The following is an 18,938-nucleotide window of genomic DNA, read 5'->3' on the forward strand; positions in this document are numbered from 1 at the left end:
TGTATAATTTCACCTAAAGACAGGAGTATGTGCCTCATGGAAGAGGTAGTCAGAGGCATGGAAACCTCTGCAAAATGTTAGAGTGCCTTTTCAAGATCATTGGAATATTTCAATTCAGGTTCTAGCCAAGGAATTGAATTGACATCTTAAATGAAAACATTTTTTTCTCATTTATATTTAACTGTCCACACAAATCCTTCTGCTTTCTTTCATTTTCCTGACCAACTCTGCTCAATCCTCATTGTAAATAATAGATTGAGTGATTAGAGAGAGAATAAGCTATCAACTCTAATTACCACTCAGAATTTGTCACAAAATAAAGCACCAGCAAATATTTTCCAGTCATTAGTGAATTTTCAATTATTTTGGTTTTTGGTCTTTTAAATGGATATTCTGGGGAGCTATCATATTTGAAGTAATGCTCTAAAGTCACAATGATGAGAATGTCTTACAACATTTGACATGAAGACAGTTAATATCACGCATGGATTTCTGAAATGCTCTGCCAGTGAATTTAAACAGACCGACTTCCCTGATTTCTCAGACCAGGAAGTATGTTGAAAAATGATATTTAAAATATACTACCTGAAAACTATTTGCTGTAAATGGATGAGCACTAAGCATTTTACAGTCTCTTACAAATAAATAGCTATAGAGTAAAATATATTCATGATCATACATAAAACTCCTAAGTTAAAATCTTCTGAAAGTTATAGTGCATTAGGTACAAGGAGGGCTTCTTGAGATATTGGCATATATTCAGGGAAAGATGAAGTAGCAAGATAAAAGGAAAAAGAAACAGATTTCAGATAAGGTGGTAAGATAAAAGTAAGATATTGAGAACAAGAGGTCAAATCAAAGACGTACATTGCCTTGATGAGATAAGGATGCACAGTTCATTAGATCATTCTGTTTCTTAGATTTTTATCTATAAAATTATTTCATTGGGGTTCACCTGCTAAAAATAGGATACCTTACAAAATCCAAGCCACCCAAGGTGAGAATGGAATGGAGACAGATAATAGCACTGTCTTTGTAACACTGAGAGACCTGCAGAAGAAAGCAGTATTCTTGTCTAAAGTAAAATTCAATCAAAACTCTGCATAAAGGTAAATTGAAACAAAGCTTCACTAGCACTCTTAGAGTAAGATCCCAGCAGTAAAGTCAGCTGTAAGCTAGCTTTAATGAGCCAAGGATAGAGCCTGATTATAATTAAAAGCATTAATTATTGTGTTAAGAAAGAATAGGGCTAATGATACTTAGCCAGTTCTCTGTCAGGCATATGTAGGTGCATCAGAAAACAAGTGTCTATTTTTTACTTTATTTCAGACAAATGCACTTAAGCATCTCTTTACCTATGAACTCTGATCTTTGTCCCTAAGTAATTCAAGACAGAATTGGAAATAATTCACTATGTTTCATCCTATTTGCAGTCTTTCTTGAATGCACTTCAAGTTGCATTCATGTCAGAGCTTTCTGACACCTTGAATGTTTACAAGTGTATTTCTTACTCTTCATATAGCAAGATAATTTTGTTTGTTGATATGTTTTACTTGTGTTTCAGGGCATCTACATGAGAGGTGAAGTTGTTTTTTTAAAGATTTTGCTCTCTATTAGTGAGCAATTACTAAGATCAGTACTATTATTTTGTGCTTCACTATTTGCAAAAGGTATTTTGCAGTCTCAGATGCCAGACAGTTCAAGGTTTGCAAGATCAAATGCCTGTTGTTTAGATTCAAGAGATTAAAATCCAGTTCTAAATGTAATATCTAATATATTACATAACTTTTACCATGGTTTTATTCCTAGAAAGCTGTCTTGAAAACAGGATATTTATAGCAAAGTTTACTCATTGCTGATTTACTCTTTAACAAAAGTCAAAGTTTATTATAGGCTACTTAGTTGCTGTAAAGATGGTAGACAGCATAAGCAAAAAGTGACATTTTCCTGGCATATAATCATGAGAAAAGCTGTAAGCATTGGTGACCTTGTGTTATGCTTAGAGTAACCAGGTGGTTACTGATCCCTGTGAGTAGGAGTAACCCTAATGTTTTAATTGTGTGACATAAACATGCCAATGGTGTGGGGACATGATAATTAAGAGGTAACTGCTGGCTACATTTTTTTTTATGATATGAGTAAGACAAGACATTTTGACATTTCACCTAAAGAAATAAAAATGTGTAGCTACAATGAAGACACCCTTTAAATGCCCAATTAACTGAAGTTACACACAATGCAGACTGAAAAAGTCAATATTATATTCAGAAAGAAGGCAGAACAAGAGTTTAGACAGATATGACATGAGTGATTCTTTGAGAGATTCTGAAAATAGCTTTTGAGTTTTAAGATATATGGATCAGGAAAAAGGGCAAAGAGAGAATGGACAAAAGTGACATTCTCAGAGAAGCTCTTTGCTATGGTTTGGGAATTAAGGAAATTGGTTAACAACAATCAGAGTAGTTATCAATTTAGGATCAAATAAACTAAACCAACTTCATGAACTCCTCAGTACATGACAGAAGATCACATCTTGAAGCACAAAAAGAGAATTTTATAAAGAAGAGTAACAAGATTTCACCATGTAGAAATTTACTTATGGTAGAAGTTAGATTTAATGGCAGGCTTGTCTACACTTTAAAAAGCCTTTTTGGTATGCTTATATTTTTGGAATATGTTGGCAGCCTTTCTCTGTGGAGATACAGTGTTCCTTTGCTAGTATAGTTTAAATGATTTCCTCAAGTGGAATAACCTATATTGGCCTAAAAGCTATAATTAGTTTTAGCTTCAGGGAACTGCTGGCTAACACTGTGATTTCACACAACACAGCTACCTTGGCAAAACGCTGATGTAGACCAAGCAGACAAGTTCTGAATGTCAATTTATGTTTGAAAACTGATCACAAAACAGATATTGTTGCTGTATCTCATAATGCCCACTTAAAATTTGTTCATTTTAATAATAAATATTATTTTATCTGTAAAATCCTAGTTTTCTAAATGTATCTCAGAGATTAAGAGTAAAATCCTCTTACCTTAGACAGAATTAGTATCCAAATTAGATCTTAAGAGTGCAGTCTAATTTTCAGTAGATGATACTTCAGTAAAGTTCCCAAATACCTTACTTGCCACTGGGGTATGCAAATGTATTCATGGGAAAACCTGTGTGTCAGCCCAGTACTGGAAGGACTTAACAGTTCACTGTACTCGAGTGAGCAATGTCATTAGAACTAAACAGACTGTACACTTGCTTGAAGTTTAAATTGTGCATAAACTCTTCAGAAGTATTTGAATAAAACTTCAGTGTTTTGGTTAGACTCAAACTCACCATTCTGCAGCTGTATGCTAGGAACCATGCAACTGTTTAATTTGAAATATACTTATTATGTTCCATCAGATGCAAGAGATTAATAAAAATATCTTAATGTACTATCAAGTAAAGTTAAGTTATACAGTTTGCCACAAAATTCCAGAAAGTTCAACTTCATAAATCAAGTTCTTATGTCTTTGTGACTAAAAAGCATGAACAATTACCCACACTCCTTAGTCATCACACCACTGGCTTAAACAAAAGTCTTAATCCATTTAATGTTAGAATTTTGAGGGGCTGTCTCTCCTTTGTTCTTTTTTTTTTGTTTGTTTTTGGTTTTTTATGAGTGGGGTTTTTTTTCAGTGGATGCAAGCTATTTCTCAGTTCAAGGAATTTTAATAGAAAAACTGTCATGTTTATATAACTTCCAGTAGAGCTGAGCAGGAAGCAAACAGAAACCTTTATTTTTATGGTACATTGATTCTACAGATTGTTCCATCACTGCCAAGTATGTGAAAGCCAGGCTAAACATCTAGTATCATTCAGACATTCTGAAAAGGAATGTTTCTTTCCTTGTATGAACATTGTCTTTTAAATTCTTTAAAATTAATGTTTTGATTTTTGGAAATGCCAAAGTTGGGTATGCATGAAAAAGAATATTTTGATGGAAATTTCTGTAACAAAGGGACGTGACAAAGGAAAAACTCATTTGAAACTTAAGAAAATTAGCTAGAGATTAAAGTGGACTAGAATTTAATGTATCTTTTCTACCTATCACCAGAAAGCTTCAATTCAGCAAAAAAAACTTGCTGTAAAGCTTTTTGTTGTACTTCTATAATTCTGTTGTAGTGTCAGTATAGAAAAAACATCTTTTTCTTTCCTATTTCAAAATAAAGTATCACATCCTAAATATTAGCTTATATACATATTAATGAGATCCTGGGTAAGTAGAATAGAAATATCTTCTGAATTAAACAAATCTCTCTTGGACAATAAAAATCTAAACTAGCAAATGGAAATTTCCTTAGTTGCAAAATCATTTTATCTACTTAAAAAAAGTGTGGGACAAACGACTTCATAAAAACATTTAAAAAATATATTGTTTTCATAATTAATAATGCAGATTGTTTTCTGCCTATTTCAATAAATCATTTTAATGCAGCTGACCTTTCTGTTTTCTCTGCTGCATTATTAATGATATTGAACAGATCACTAAGTTATCATTCTAGCAATATATAACTTGGTTAGCTGAGGTTTAGGTTTGCAACTAATGCCATTTGAAATGTGGCACCTGAGTAGATTATGTATTGAGATGAAAACAGAAAATTGAAAAACTTTCTGATTTACAAATCCAGGATATTGGTGCATATCAACTGTTCACTTCCACCTTTAGGCATTTGGATTACATATATAACTTATAGCCAGCTCTTGATGTATACTTCATGATGACAAACTTCATTTTCTGGGAGAACACCAGCAGAAGGTGGACACAGCATCTGAATTTGTCTTGAATCAGAGCAATATGTACATATAATGGTTAATCCAGATCTAGAAGTGTCCATCTCTCTCCCATTTTATGGCAGCCTGTCCTGAAAAGTGCTGGTCACCATCTACCTCAAAAAAAAGAAGTCCTAAAAACCTTAAGCTTCTCCTTTCATCATCTCATATTGATTTATGGTTGAGTAGAGGAAAAGTTCATTTTCTTTACTTTTTTTTTTTCTTTTTTTTTAAAGTTCATTGTACTCTCAGAGAGTTTAATGAAACATGTGGCATTTTTTAGTGTACTGGTCTCTTTGTTATATACTTCATAAGTAGAGGTAGTTGAATTTTCATGTGTCTCAGTTTGCATAATTCTAAAGACTTTGTTAAGTCTTTAAATTATGACAAAACAGAGGAGGTATTTTAGGATGTCTGAGCAAGTCTAATCTGAGATGCTTACTCTTATAAATAACAAAAATTCATCTCTCCGGTCAAGCCCGATTCTTCAGTACTTATTACATATTGGAATATGTTCTATTTTTTCCCACAGATTTCAGAATAATTAAAATTTTTAAATTTCTGGTAACAAAAAATACTCTACTGTTATCATACAGACTTTTTTTCAAAAATGAGAAAGCTATCTCCATGTTATCATAAAATATACTGACAGTAGTGTTTACACATACAAAACTAGATAGATGTTTTAAGACTAAAGTATCATCTACATGCTCTTACATTTCAACTGAATATATGAGATCCCAAATCCACGTCAATATTCATTGGAGCATATATCTTTTTCAAACAATGTCGAAGAGATTTTGCTTTGCCATTGATTGGCACTTGGCAAGATTTATGCATGCAGGAAGCTTCTATGATGTCATTTAAAATGCTTGATTGGAAAGGAGTGTAATTTAAAAGATTTGCCAAGGCAGCAAAAGAAAAACTTCAGTAATGTATTTGAATACTTTAAATAAAACTGTGACAGATTGGTATGGGACATTTCATAAGCTTTAAAAGCTTGAAATTATATGGACAGCTTCCAGATACAATTGCATTATTTACATTAAATTGACACAGCCTTCTCAGTGATTCACAGCTTAAGCATAGTTTTGTTTTGGTTGGTGGAATAGTGAATTACTTCAACTATAGAATTCAGAGAATCTAGAGCTGTTAGTAGCAAAAACCCTTCTTGTCTGCAAGCCAAAAAGGGATAAACACTCAAAATAAGCATATAATTTGTGACAACCACATTCAGGCATTTTTGTCATGGAAAGCTAGAAGACAATGCCATCTAGGCAGTACAATTATTATAATACATAGGGATAGCCATACTTTGTAATTAAGAAGTAGGTAACCAAGTTCTTAGATGATCAGTATCCTATTTTGCTGTATTAGCAGAAATCAGGCTGGTAGAGGTTTCTATACTCCTGAAGGTAACGTGTACAAAGCTAGATCAATCAGATTGTTTGTAATGAGATTTTTTGTGTGTGTGAGAAAGTTTTCTGGTGTTTTTTTTTTTTAAACTTGAAATGTTGATTTCCATTACGTTTTTCATAGTGTTCCACCACGTTATGTTTTTCTTAGCTATACCTGTATGGTTAAACAGGGGACTGTTGGGCAAACTCAAGTGGAAGAAGAGAGTCTATAGATCTTGGAAGGAAGGGATGGCCACTTGGTAACTACAGACCAGTCAGCCTCACCTCTATCCCTTGAAAGGTGATGGAACGACTTATCCTGGGTGCTGTCTCCAGGCATTTAAAGGACAAGAGGGTCATTGGGAGCAATCAACGTGACTTTACCAAGGGGAAGTCATGTTTGACCAACTTTTTATGAAGATGTAATCAGGTGGATAGATGGTGGGAGTGCAGTGGATGTGGTTTATCCTGATTTTAGTAAAGCGTTTGGCACTGTCTCTCACAGCATCCTCACAGCAAAACTGAGAAGATGTAGGCTGGATGATCAGGTAGCGAGGTGGATTGTTAACTGGTTGAAGGGAAGAAGGCAGAGAGTGGTGATCAATGGGGCAACATCTACTTGGAAACCTGTGTCTAGTGGAGTCCCTCAGAGATCAGTGCTGGGAACACTACTGTTCAATATATTCAATATAATGACTGTGATGAGGGAAGAGGGCAATATCAGCAAGTTTACTGTGATACTAAACTAGGGGAAGTGGCTGACATACGAGAAGGCTGTGCTGCCATTCAACAAGAATCTGGACAGGCTGGACAGTTGGGCAGGGAGAAATCTAATGAAAACCTAATGAAATTAAACAAGGGCAAATATAGAGTCTTTCATCTGGTAAAGAATAACCTCATGTACCAGTACAGGTTGGGAAATTAACCCCCGGGACCTGGGGGTCTTGGTGGAAAGCAGGATGACTATGAGCTGGCAATGTGCCCTCATGGCCAAGAAAGCCAATGGCATCCTGGGGTGTATTAGAAGGACTGTGGACAATAGGTCAAGAGAGGTTCTCCTCCCCCTCTTCTCTGCCCTCGTGAGACCACATCTGGAATATTGTGTCCATTTCTGAGCCCCTCAGTTCAAGAAAGATAGGGAGCTGCTGGAGACAGTTCAGCACAGAGCCACCAAGATGATGGAGTGGAGCATCTCCCTTATGATGAAAGGTTGAGGGACCTGGGACTCGTTAGCTTGGAGAAGAGGATGCCGAGGAGTGACCTCATTAATGTTTTCAAATACGTAAAGGGTGGGTGTCAGGAGGATGGAGCCAGATTCTTCTCAGTGATGGCCAATGATAGGATAAGGGGCAATGGGTACAATCTGGAACATACGAGATTCCAAAGAAACATAAGGAAAAAAATAAGGAAGGATGATGGAGCACTGATCAGGCTGCCCAGATGGGTTGTGGAGTCTCCTTCTCTGGAGACATTCAAAACACACTTGAATGAGTTCCTCTGTGACCTACTCTAAGTCATCCTGCTCTGGCAGGGGGATTAGACTGGATGATCTTTTGAGGTCCCTTCCAACCCTTAAGATTCTGTGATGGTATTGCACAGGTTTTGCACTGGTGATTCTCAATTTAGTGATTTCCACCCTCAGAGCATAATTCACAGAAATACCCAGAGATGTGATCCCTTCTGCTGCAGCAGAAACTTCTGCAACATTAGATGTTTCCTAAAAGTCTTTTTGAACAGCAGATACTTGTGCACCATAGCAGTGATATCCTGCTGAATAAATGAGAAACCAAAAGTTTTTGTTTTGTGCATCCAATATTAAAACTATATTCCCTTATGCTATGTAAGTTTCTTCTCCTAAAGGGAAAGGTGTTTTTCCATTGCTACTTCATTTCTGAGTTGGATTAACTTCAAAAATAAAATAAATAGCTTCCATAGCTTTGGAAAATGAGTTCGGCCCCAGGTGAGTTAGAATTAGTGTTACACTGGGTAAGAAAAGTAGCATTTTAATGAAGTGTCCGCCCTCAAGTACCTCTTGCAGAAAAGACACCGTGAATCTTTGCCAAATACTTATGTAGTTCAACTGGGTTTATGATGAATTACTTGGCTGGTTGAAGAAGCTGCTATATGCTATCTTTGGCAATTCAAACATTTGTAGAATCCTGATTTATAGCTGCCCAGGAGGACACTGGCTCAGTTTTCACTGTGTTTTCATTTCAGAGACAGTCTGATCTAAAATTATTTTATTCTTAAATCAGTAGGAGAAGTAATTCTGCAGACAAAGCTAAAACAGCATTCCCCTCTTTCCCCCCCCCCCCCCCCCCCCCGGTTGCTTCAAAATGAGTTAGAGTATCTCTTACAACTGTATGGTATCATTTCAGTGAAATGTATCATTAATTCAGTTTTAATTTTAATTGTCTTTGCTGGTGGCAGAATTTATTTCAATTAATTTCATTTGATTATTGCTATTTCAGATGTTAATCAGCATCCTATTAAATCATCTCACAGATATTAATTATGCCCCAAAATAGCCCTGTGATGTACAGTTGGGGAGGAATTAATCCTCATAGGACAGGAATTCCACATTTTCCTTTCATATGGAATACAAAATTTCAGCCAGTTTGGGTTAGATTTCCAGAAATATCCAACTCTCAATTTTTATTAGTTTGTGTGAATCAAATCCTGAAGGGTGACTGAAATGCTGGGCACTAAAATCAAAGACTAGCTACAAAATGTTTGTGCAATCATTTTCACACACAGACACCTCTCAGCAGGTACTTTATAGTACATTCCCATCTATATGGCATTAGAAAGAAAAGAGAATTAATTTTGACACTGCCTGGGAGAGATAGATAAGATCTAATTCAAATAAAACAGGAGAGTAGACATTATCCCAATATGGTGGTTTTGGCCAGCCAGCAATGAAGCACCACACAATGTCTTACTCACTATCCCCCATCCACCCTCACGCTCCTTAGGATGGCAGAGGCCCCAGTGAGGTGGGAGAAAAAAAGATAACCAAGGACCTTGTGGATTGAGAGAAAGACAGGGAGGGCTTGATGACAATTATAGTTCTGGGCAAAACAGACTCCAGTACTCAACTTAGAGAAGAAAGTAAGAAAAGTTTTTTTCTACTGCCTCCGAGAAACAGAACAGAGAGAAAGCAAAAACAGAGCAGGATGATGAGAAAAAAATACAACCAGAACTTTAAGATATCCTTCCCCTACCCCTCCCTTCTTCCCAGGCTCATCTCACTGCTCCCAATATCTCTACCTCCTCCCCCTCAGTGGCGCAGAGGGGTAGGGAATGAGGGATGTGGTCAGTTCCTCACTTTCTTCTCAGAGGAGGAGGACTCCTGCATTCTTCCCCTGCTCCAACATGGGGTCCCTCCCATGGGATACAGTCCTTCATGAACCTCTCCCAACGTGAGTCCTTCTCAATAGCTATGACTTCTGCTCACAAACTCCTCCAGTGTGGGATTCTTCTGCATCCAGCAGCATTCTGGGCACCTTCTACTGCAGTACTGTGCTCCCACAAATTCACAGCCTCCTTTGGACACAGTCCTGGTGTAGGGTCCTCCATGAACTGCCAGCAACTCTCAGCTTCAACACTTCTCTCCCGAGGATGCAGGGGAGTCTGCTCCAGCACACCTCTCCCTCACTTCCCTCACTGACCTTGGGTCTGCATGGTTGCCTCTCTCTCCTCCAACTCCTTCCATCACCACCACCAGCTGGAAAAAGAAGCAAGAACAGCAAGAAGGAGCAGGAAGAACCCTCCTCTTCTGGCTTCTTAAAAAAATGATAGTGGAGGCTGCCAATTGTCTCAGCTCCAGAGGTGGGTCTGACTCAGAGCCAGGGAAAGTTTTGAGCAGCTTCTTTACAGTGGCCATCTTTACAGCCCTTTTCCCATTACTGGAAATGGCTCCACACAAGAAGCCAGATATTCCCATATCCATATGAGTCTTCCCCAGAGTCCTGATGACTTCTTGCTTTATTGTGTTCCTCATTACTTAAGGCTTATTAGTTTATTTTTGAAATGAAAGGACTGACTATGTATCTGAACTATGTTGGGTTTCATTCACTTGGGGTGAAATACAAATGACACCTGCTATAGATACTTGCAATGTAAGGTGGGATTCTTCTTTATTATTCATTTTTTCAATAACCACAGGCAAAATGATGATCTAGAATTTGTAATTATCTGTTGCATAAAATAATTTACTCTCTTCCTATTTACCACTCCAGTCTTGCAATGGGAAGCTTCCCTGAGTTTCAGTTCTGGAATCACAGTGATTTATAATTCCAAAAACTACAACCTTTGGGAAGTTTGGTATGTCTTCATGTGATAAATGGTATAGATGAGCCTTCTGACTATTTAGTTTGATGAACTAAAAAATGGTATCTCACTTGTAGCCTCCTCATCAATCTTATGGCTTTGTCACGTTTGAGGTGGAGGTATAAAGATGATGCACCTAGAGAGCAAGTGAAGTTGGCAAGTGAAGAGTTTGATGTGTTTGAGTGCCCCTAGTTTATTCTGACCGAATATTGTTTCTTCCACGCTTCCTCCACTGACAAAGTAATCATTGTACAGTGTGTCAGGCTTGCAAAGTTACTTTTTGCATTCTGCTGTCTTGGCTTTCTCTGTGTCAGTGTTTTTGAATTGTTAACTTTGGTTGAGCTGCTTTTGCAGTTCAGTGAGTGTTTACTTTCTTACCACCTGCTCTATAGGTACGTGAGCCACCACTGGACTGATACTGTTGAATCTAAATGTTATTTTGAAAATGTGGAGCTGACTTGAATATTAAGGAAAACTACTGAGCTAAAGCTGGCAGTAATTTAAGAACAGCTTATGTGTGGTGTACAGGGCTTAGCTGGTCATTTATGATAACAATGGACTGGTATAGAATTATACTGTCTCTTAGGCTGTTAATTAGTCTTTACAGTAATGATCAGAATACATAACTGAGAATTTCTGAGGAAATAGCTTCAAATAAATGTTACAATAAAATGTTATTTTATTGTGATTTGAAAGACTTTTCTGTCATAAACAAGATGGTTTTTCTAACTTAGCTACTACCCAGTGTTGCATTAAAAGTTAAAGGAATTTGGCAGAAAATAAACCCCTTTGTGTTCCAGCTTGTCCTTAGATATCAGAAGGTCTAGAGGTGGCTGGATTTAGATTCTGAGTGATGCCCAGTTCAGCACTCTTAAGTCTGGTTGTGTTTGATATATCAAACTATCCACAGTTAAAAATGCACTAATAGCACAGAGCACCTTCAGTCCAGTTGTGTTCATGAACCAGAATGACCACAAGCTTGATCACATTCAATAAGAACTCTCGTGGCTGGATTAATGAATTCTTATTAAATTCTACATTTATTTCTAATTTAATTTAATAATTTAATTTTACTAATTTATTTAGTAATTTATACAAGATTATGGAATGTTATGGAACAAGGTTTTGAGAATCTGTGATATTATAGCCAAGAATTATTCTTGGCTAAATGAAGTCTGTGGCTACTTTGGAGTTTTTCTACTCTGCCTGTTAGGTGGTCCAGGATTTTACCTTCTATGTAATATTTGCAGCACTGTCACACTCTGGTACTTCTAGCTTAAATATCTTCTTCTATAATGGCGTTTCTACAAGAAAAAATAGGTGTAGTTCTCAATAGTTTGAGTGACAGTAACTCAGAATTGTTTTAATATCTGGCTGTAAGAAACTGTCCACCTCTTGTTCAAGGTCTCAGCAAAGACTTTAATAAGTAAATCCATAAGTATATGAACTCTCTGAGATTTGCAATAAGAAATCCTGTTCCTCTTCTGAGAAGGCACATGCTTGTGGGACACAGGTAGTCGAAGTACCTTTGTCAAGACTATGGTTATTAGAGACAGAACTACCATGGTACTTACGTTTGGTCAAACTCTAGCAATGTCAAGTAACAGTTGTATATTGCCAGTATAGAGGGAGTTAAATCAGACCCAGCATAGAGGATACCTCCATAGAGTAAAAATATGGCATCAGTATCAGAATAGCCAGAAAGAAATCTTTGAACTATGAATGCAAGTGTGTGCATGTCTAATCATATGTTTGACTATGCATGCATGCTGAGGCTACTAGAGTTTTCCCTCAGGAGCTGGCATTTTGTGGTACTTATAAATTATTTGTTTCCTATATGAAAAGGAATGATTCTGCAACTTATCCAAGCTTTCTCTTTGCCACTTACACAAAAGTTCATTGTGCTTTATCACAATTTTCCATTCCTTCAGCTACATGTAATCTTTTGCAACATTTAATCCTTTTTCCATTGCCACACAATCATTGCTTTGGCAATTGCATTTGGTCTTCCTAGATGTTTATGCATATTGCTCATCTATATTCAAGGAAATACTCAAATAGCCTCACATATTTTCAAATCACTTGGAGGTGTCTGTCTCAGAGCTGTCCTCCCTGCATTTACCAAATGAAGTATGCAGAGAAGATGACGCTTAATTTAATGTGTAATGAATTCGCATATTTATTTCCACAAATAAAGGACTTATCTTTTTATCTATCTATCTATCTATATGCCTGCTTTCAGCATTTTAGCTAGTATCTAGCTTGCTATACAAATGGATTGCAGCTGGATTTCTTTTAATCTGAGCTCTTTGGAAGGAAGGAAGAGTTATATCCTCTGATATTTTGTACACACTCTCCACATGCTAAGACTGGCTCCATGTTGTTCTGGTCTGAGATTACTTTTCCAGATTCTGCTAGCTTTTTGTATCACAATGCCTCTATAAAATAAAATAGTCAGGAAAGTAAGAGTTTAAAAATCTTGCCAGTTTTATTGTGAATATTGGCTGCATAGAAATTCTTGGTGGCCTGATTTTTTCTTCTGTTTTTCCTGCTAGCAATCATTTTCAGGAAGCTATCTCACAGCTATGGCTTTTTAAATTTCGATGTAAAGGCTGCAAATTGCAGGGGTAAACCAGCTATTAGTATTTTAAAAAATAATTTCAAACTGCCAAATCTGAATATTAATATTCTCATAAATGTACTTTTTTAGTAAATACAATCTAGTTTCACCAGACTGACTCAGAATAGTAGCCAATATCCATTGTTAAGGAGTTCATGTTCCTTCCTTCACAATCAATGTTTTCCCCCAATTTTAACAGAATAAAAGTTCAGTCAAATAGAATAATACCTGAAACAACTATGCTGAATCTGTTTATATTCTCCGTTGCTTGTCCCCACTTCATTATGTTATTTTTTGTGGCAGTCAAATTATTGTAGGATTTGAAGATTTATTATGTAATTATTTATATTAAATTAATTTACTTCATTCCAGGAACCCCACATAAATTTGTGTTTGTTTATTATTTTACACAATTCATCAGATGTTGGAAATGACCACCTATGAATTGTTAGTCTTCCAGGTTCTTAAATGTATAGGCTTGACTTCATGCAAGTAATTAATGCCTCTGGTATCAGTGATGGCTTTCTTGTGTATAAGCACTGAAGGATTTAGCACACATGCAACCACATTCAACACTTATAATGAAAACATTATGCTAACGAGAAATTTGTCTGAGTAAGGAACAGATAGGATTTACTTACTAAATGGCCACTTGGCTGTTCAATGACTGTTAAAAAATGAAAAAACCTCAAATTATATGGAAATTTCTCATCATTTTTTGAGAAACAGAAATGTAAGTTGGCCAGTTTGTCTTCAGTCCAGGCTCTTGAGAGTGCAGAGCCAGTGGGCCACAGTCACCTCTGATGGTCTTTCTGAGCAGCTATTGAAAAGCTTTTTCTTCTGAATATTAAGTACCCTCTTCCCTAAAAAGGATGCTCAAGTGCGCCTCCTAAGATGATTTTGAGAGTTGATTGAATTACAGACTATGGCAGCTGTGAAGAAAGAGTATTTTAGACTTTTCTGGAAAGCCTGATATTAAATTGGATCCCTGGTCTAAAACTTCTAGCCAATAAAGCAAAGGTCACTTTGCATTTATAATTAGATATCAAGAATATTATTTGTTATTTAGCCAAAAAGGACAGATCTGATGTAAGTCATTCAACCTTAGAACTGTTTTCACATAGAAGACAGTGTTTTGCTTCAGAAAGAGTTGCAAAAAATATAATGGTCAACTTTTGAGTGAAATGTGCACCTCTGAAAACACAAAAATGCAGTCGGTAAAGCAAAACATCACAGTCACCCATTACCAAATAACCTAAATAAAACAAAGACTAATTTACTACAATGTTCAAGATTTTAAAGTCAAAAGTCATTTTTGTGATCATCTAATATTGCAAGTAGGCCATTTAGTTAATCACTTTAATAGTCTGAATGACTTCACATAAGACTTTTATCCAAGAATTTATTCTGTTCCTCCTGGTTTATTCCACAGTAAGAGTAACAGCTGGATTATCAAATGAGAGAAAAATTTTGTCTACCAGAATGTGATTCTAGGAACTTGAAAACTCAGAGATATATTTTAAAGAACTGCCAGTGAGAAATAGTAAGTGAGATGCACCCAAGGAAAAAAAAAATCTAATATAGAATATGTGAAATCAAACTACGAAAGAATTCCAGGGAAACAAACAAAAAAAAGTAGGTCTGCATATTACTCCTTATCTTTCCCATGGCCTCTGAATATTAAGCAGAATAAGAGTGCTACTGTTGTAGAGCATAAAATATTTTGTAGAGTAAATTATCCATATTGTGAAAAAATGGAACAAATCATATTATATGGCAAAATTATAAAGACCTGAAAAAACCCTGGATATAGAGGAAGCCAGTGAGCAAAACCTACATTACAACAATCTTAACTGGAAAATACAACACTGTGTGTATGTACTGTGAGTTATGGCAGACTTGGATACTTCTGACCATAGCTGAAGAAAGGGGCTGCTCCTGGAGAAGAGTCCTTACAATTGAAGGGAGATGATAAGGATGGTGGTGAACAAATCTGGGTCTTAGACTGCAACATTTCAAAGGAGAAACATCTTTCCTTGGTTAGAAAGCAAAGCTCAGCATATTTTGGCAACACCGAGCAGTGAGTAATATTTCTATTACTAAGGTAATAATAAATCTTTATCATTGTGACATCCATTCAAAGATATTGCTCTCTCTACGATTTTACTTTGCTGCTTATATTTCCTAAAACTATGCCTGAGCAGGAGGTGAGTCTATGTAGAACATAGGCTGATAATGTTCACTTTGTATTTCACACAATTCAAAGGCTTGCAAGGTTAAGTAAAGCTTACAGTTTAACCTAATGCAAGCACACACATGGAAGTATGGTATCATCTTCTGTATCTGCTTGAAGCACAAAGTATCTACTTGAACAAAGATTGCTAAATGGTTTTCAGGGTTTTGACACATAACCCATTGCTGTAAAAATTGGTTAAGCTCCTCCATTAGTGAGGTTTTGTAAGTGGTAGAGAAATGTAGTCCATCTTTCCTCAACTAAAGTCAGTTTAGCAGAATTGTCATTGATATGGCTTAGTCACTATTTAGTAATATCCTGTGATTTCAAAATACACACATACAATTAAAAAATCTTTAATCATGCAAATGTTGCCCTTGTAGAGTAAGGCAATATGATTATCTTTTTCTAAAATGTCATTGCAGTTATTTTTATTTTTTAAAACAGTACTCAAATTTTATACAAAAGCCTTGTGATTACTAGTACATAGGCAGTGCTATTCCAGAATCAAATCCCTAAATCTCCCACCTTCCATTAGTGTGCTAAAATCACTAGCCTAGGTGGATTTATGCCACCTTGCAGTATAAAATGTAAGATTTGTAGTGTCAGGAAGAGAGAGTGTGAGGTTTTGTACTGATCAGGATATCCATTTAGAGAGGAGAATTTTTAAGACTTTGTTCCCTGAACCAAGCACTAGATCTGTATTTTGTATTTAAAAGTCAGTGAATTTGAACATACCACACAGTGTTCTCCTTCCTCACCCTGGGTGAGGAAGGAGAATGATGCTTAGTTATCCTTCTTCAGTCTCTAGGTCATAGTGGAGCCCACCTGTAGCCGTGTGTAAGAAACTTGCTCTCTTGAATGTGGTGGGGTTTCAAAAAGATTGCAATGATCTTGGTGAACTTCAGGAATGAAGAAGAGATTGAGGTTTCAACTCTGAGGAACTTAATGAGGGGATTAATTCTGGAGTTCCACATACAATTTGCAGTGCAGTCCATGGTGTTTAACTTGTATGTAATCAACTCCTGTATCTTATCTAATCTTTAGGTATGTAGTTAGTTTCAGCTTCAATGAACTGTTGATGTGCATATAGAGTTAATTGTTGATTAAAAAAATATGTATGTTTAGATATGTGAACTGAGGACAGAGCATTTTGGCACTATCCCATCCTACGTGCTCTTTATGTAATTTTACTAATACCCATGGTTATACATTTGTATGTATATCCACATATAAATATATAAATATACACAAATAAATATATGTGAAAAGTCCTACTCTGCTGAAATCAATGTCTCTGTTCTCTTCAGCTGCAATAAAATGATGGTCTGAATCTATGTGCACTTTATATTTTTGCAGGATTTACAAGCCATGAGCAATATATGTTATACAGATTTTTAGTTTACTAGATTGGTTTTCTATCTTAAGAAAGGTAGTCAATTTTTCTAGATTGAAATACCTTTTTTTTAAAAAAGATATTAGTGGAAATTAGAATAAATCTTTTAGTAACAGCCTGACAAATTCAGTCAGAAATTAATCGAATATGATTTTTTTCTAAGAGGAGCTAAAATATAATTCTGACAATAGTAATGATTTTACATCATGAGATTTTATTTGAGATTGAAACACCCTAACTTCACAAATAAAAAGCATTTCAAGAAATGCTCTCTGCCTTGGGAAATAGACAGCCAGTGAAACACCTTGGATTTCTGGGTATTTTCGGGCTGGATTGATACAGGATTTTGTAGGTGTGATTAACGTAAAGTACGTGTGTGTTGAGCACCAGGGGAACAATCGGGAATCAGCTCCTGATTCTATCAGCATCCAATTTCTTGCTTTGATTTTGTTCTTTTAAACCTAATTTTAGGCAAGTTTTAGTATACTAATTTCCGTATATCTAAGGAATAGTAAATTCCTTCCCTTTGAAAAACATTTTGAAACGTGTAAGTAAAAAGTGCTATGTAAGAGCTTTAGATTCTTATGGTAATTTAAGAGATAATGAATGCCATCCCACAAAATAACTCAGAAAGTGTTACACAGAATCCTAAATGTTTTTTAAATTCATGAGTCTGAGTTGCTGTTCAGTTTCTAAGCCTAAACTGATGCTTTGTTTGAAACTTCTTTTGAAGTGATTTCCACGTGTTTAAACAGTTTTCACTTTGTTGCAGATGTGGTACAATAGTTGCATTATAGTGAGTTAGACTACTTGTCAAACACAAAACCTGGATTTTCATTTCTTTATATCTTGCTGCTAATGCTAATCAACTATCCATCAGTTAGGTGACTTCCTCTCATGCAAATGGCAGATGACGTGTCTGCCAATCAGTTCTGTTTTTACGAATCCCCAAGTTTAGGAAATGAAGTTCAGTTTTATGTAGTATTTTAAGAGAAGGAACTATTTAATTACATATAAAAGCCTAAATATTTTGTTTTCTGTTTTAAAGTTTCCATTTTCACTACATGTGTAAAAATTCAGAAGTTCTATGAATATTGGGCACAGTGATGAACTGAAATACACATAAAATATTACATCATGTACTTTCGTGAGCATCGGCAAGAGTGGGCTTTTGTCATGAGCATGTGAAAAAAGATTTGTGCTACACTGAGGTGTCCCTACTCCAGATTTTTGATGCTTACTTCACCTCCTTGATATTGTACTTAGTTGCAGAAATAACTCCTCTTTTCCTTTCTCAGGCTGATCTGATTACAACCAATAAATAGACATGTATGCAGTCTCTGCTGCAGTATTTAGACCAAAAAGAAAACCTTGTCTTGGTTCTGCAGGATGCTCAGATGAGTTGCATTCTAAGATAAATTTTCAGATGTTCACAAAAAAAGTTAGAATTCTGAAGGGAAACATTTTGATATTGTGTTTTTGCCTGTTTTCCAATGATGGCTATATCTTAACCTTACTTACATTGTAACACATTTGGTAAGTGGATGAAAGGAAGCTGAATGTTTAGACTTAAGATGACCAAAAGGTTATGACATCATTTTGCATTAAGAACATTTACAATTAAACTTTGTGCATATGGATTTAATTGTGAAATCCCTAGTGGGTGTAATAAACAGGCTTCAGTCACATTAAGACTAAACTGTTCTCAAAAATATCAAGCTCAGTCATATTTTAAAAGAGAAGAAATGTAAAATACTCAGAGATTGTATTCCTGCCATTAAAAGAAAATATAATCACCATTTTTTTCATTACATTTTGAATCAAAAGCTAAAGAAGAATATTTAAGCCTGCAGAAGTCAGACTGGTAAGTTTATCTGCTGTTGCTGCACTGGATTCATATGTACTATGGTATTTTGATTATTCTTTTTTTTATCCAAAGATAACTGAAACCTTCTTTTATGGGACTTAAGGGTAAGAAGAAGAGATTTAACATCATCAAATGGATCTGCAGTATCTAGTTGAGCAACAGAGAAAATGCATAAAAAAGCTTAAATAAAGAACAGTGACAGACCCGATAAAAGAAATAATAGATTCAGTTTTGATTATGTTTCAAGAAACATTGCTACCATTTTATGCAGCAAACTATTTTTATAA

At 35.7% G+C, this 18,938-nt stretch overlaps 1 protein-coding gene across 1 annotated transcript in view; it reads left to right on the top strand.

Moving 5' to 3' along the window:
• Positions 1-18,938, top strand: part of DNTT (DNA nucleotidylexotransferase) — a 92,025-nt gene that overhangs the window by 37,215 nt on the left and 35,872 nt on the right. The gene's annotated exons all lie outside the window — the stretch shown is intronic.

The sequence above is a fragment of the Colius striatus genome, chromosome 8 (assembly GCF_028858725.1).
Source record: "Colius striatus isolate bColStr4 chromosome 8, bColStr4.1.hap1, whole genome shotgun sequence".
NCBI lineage: Eukaryota > Metazoa > Chordata > Aves > Coliiformes > Coliidae > Colius > Colius striatus.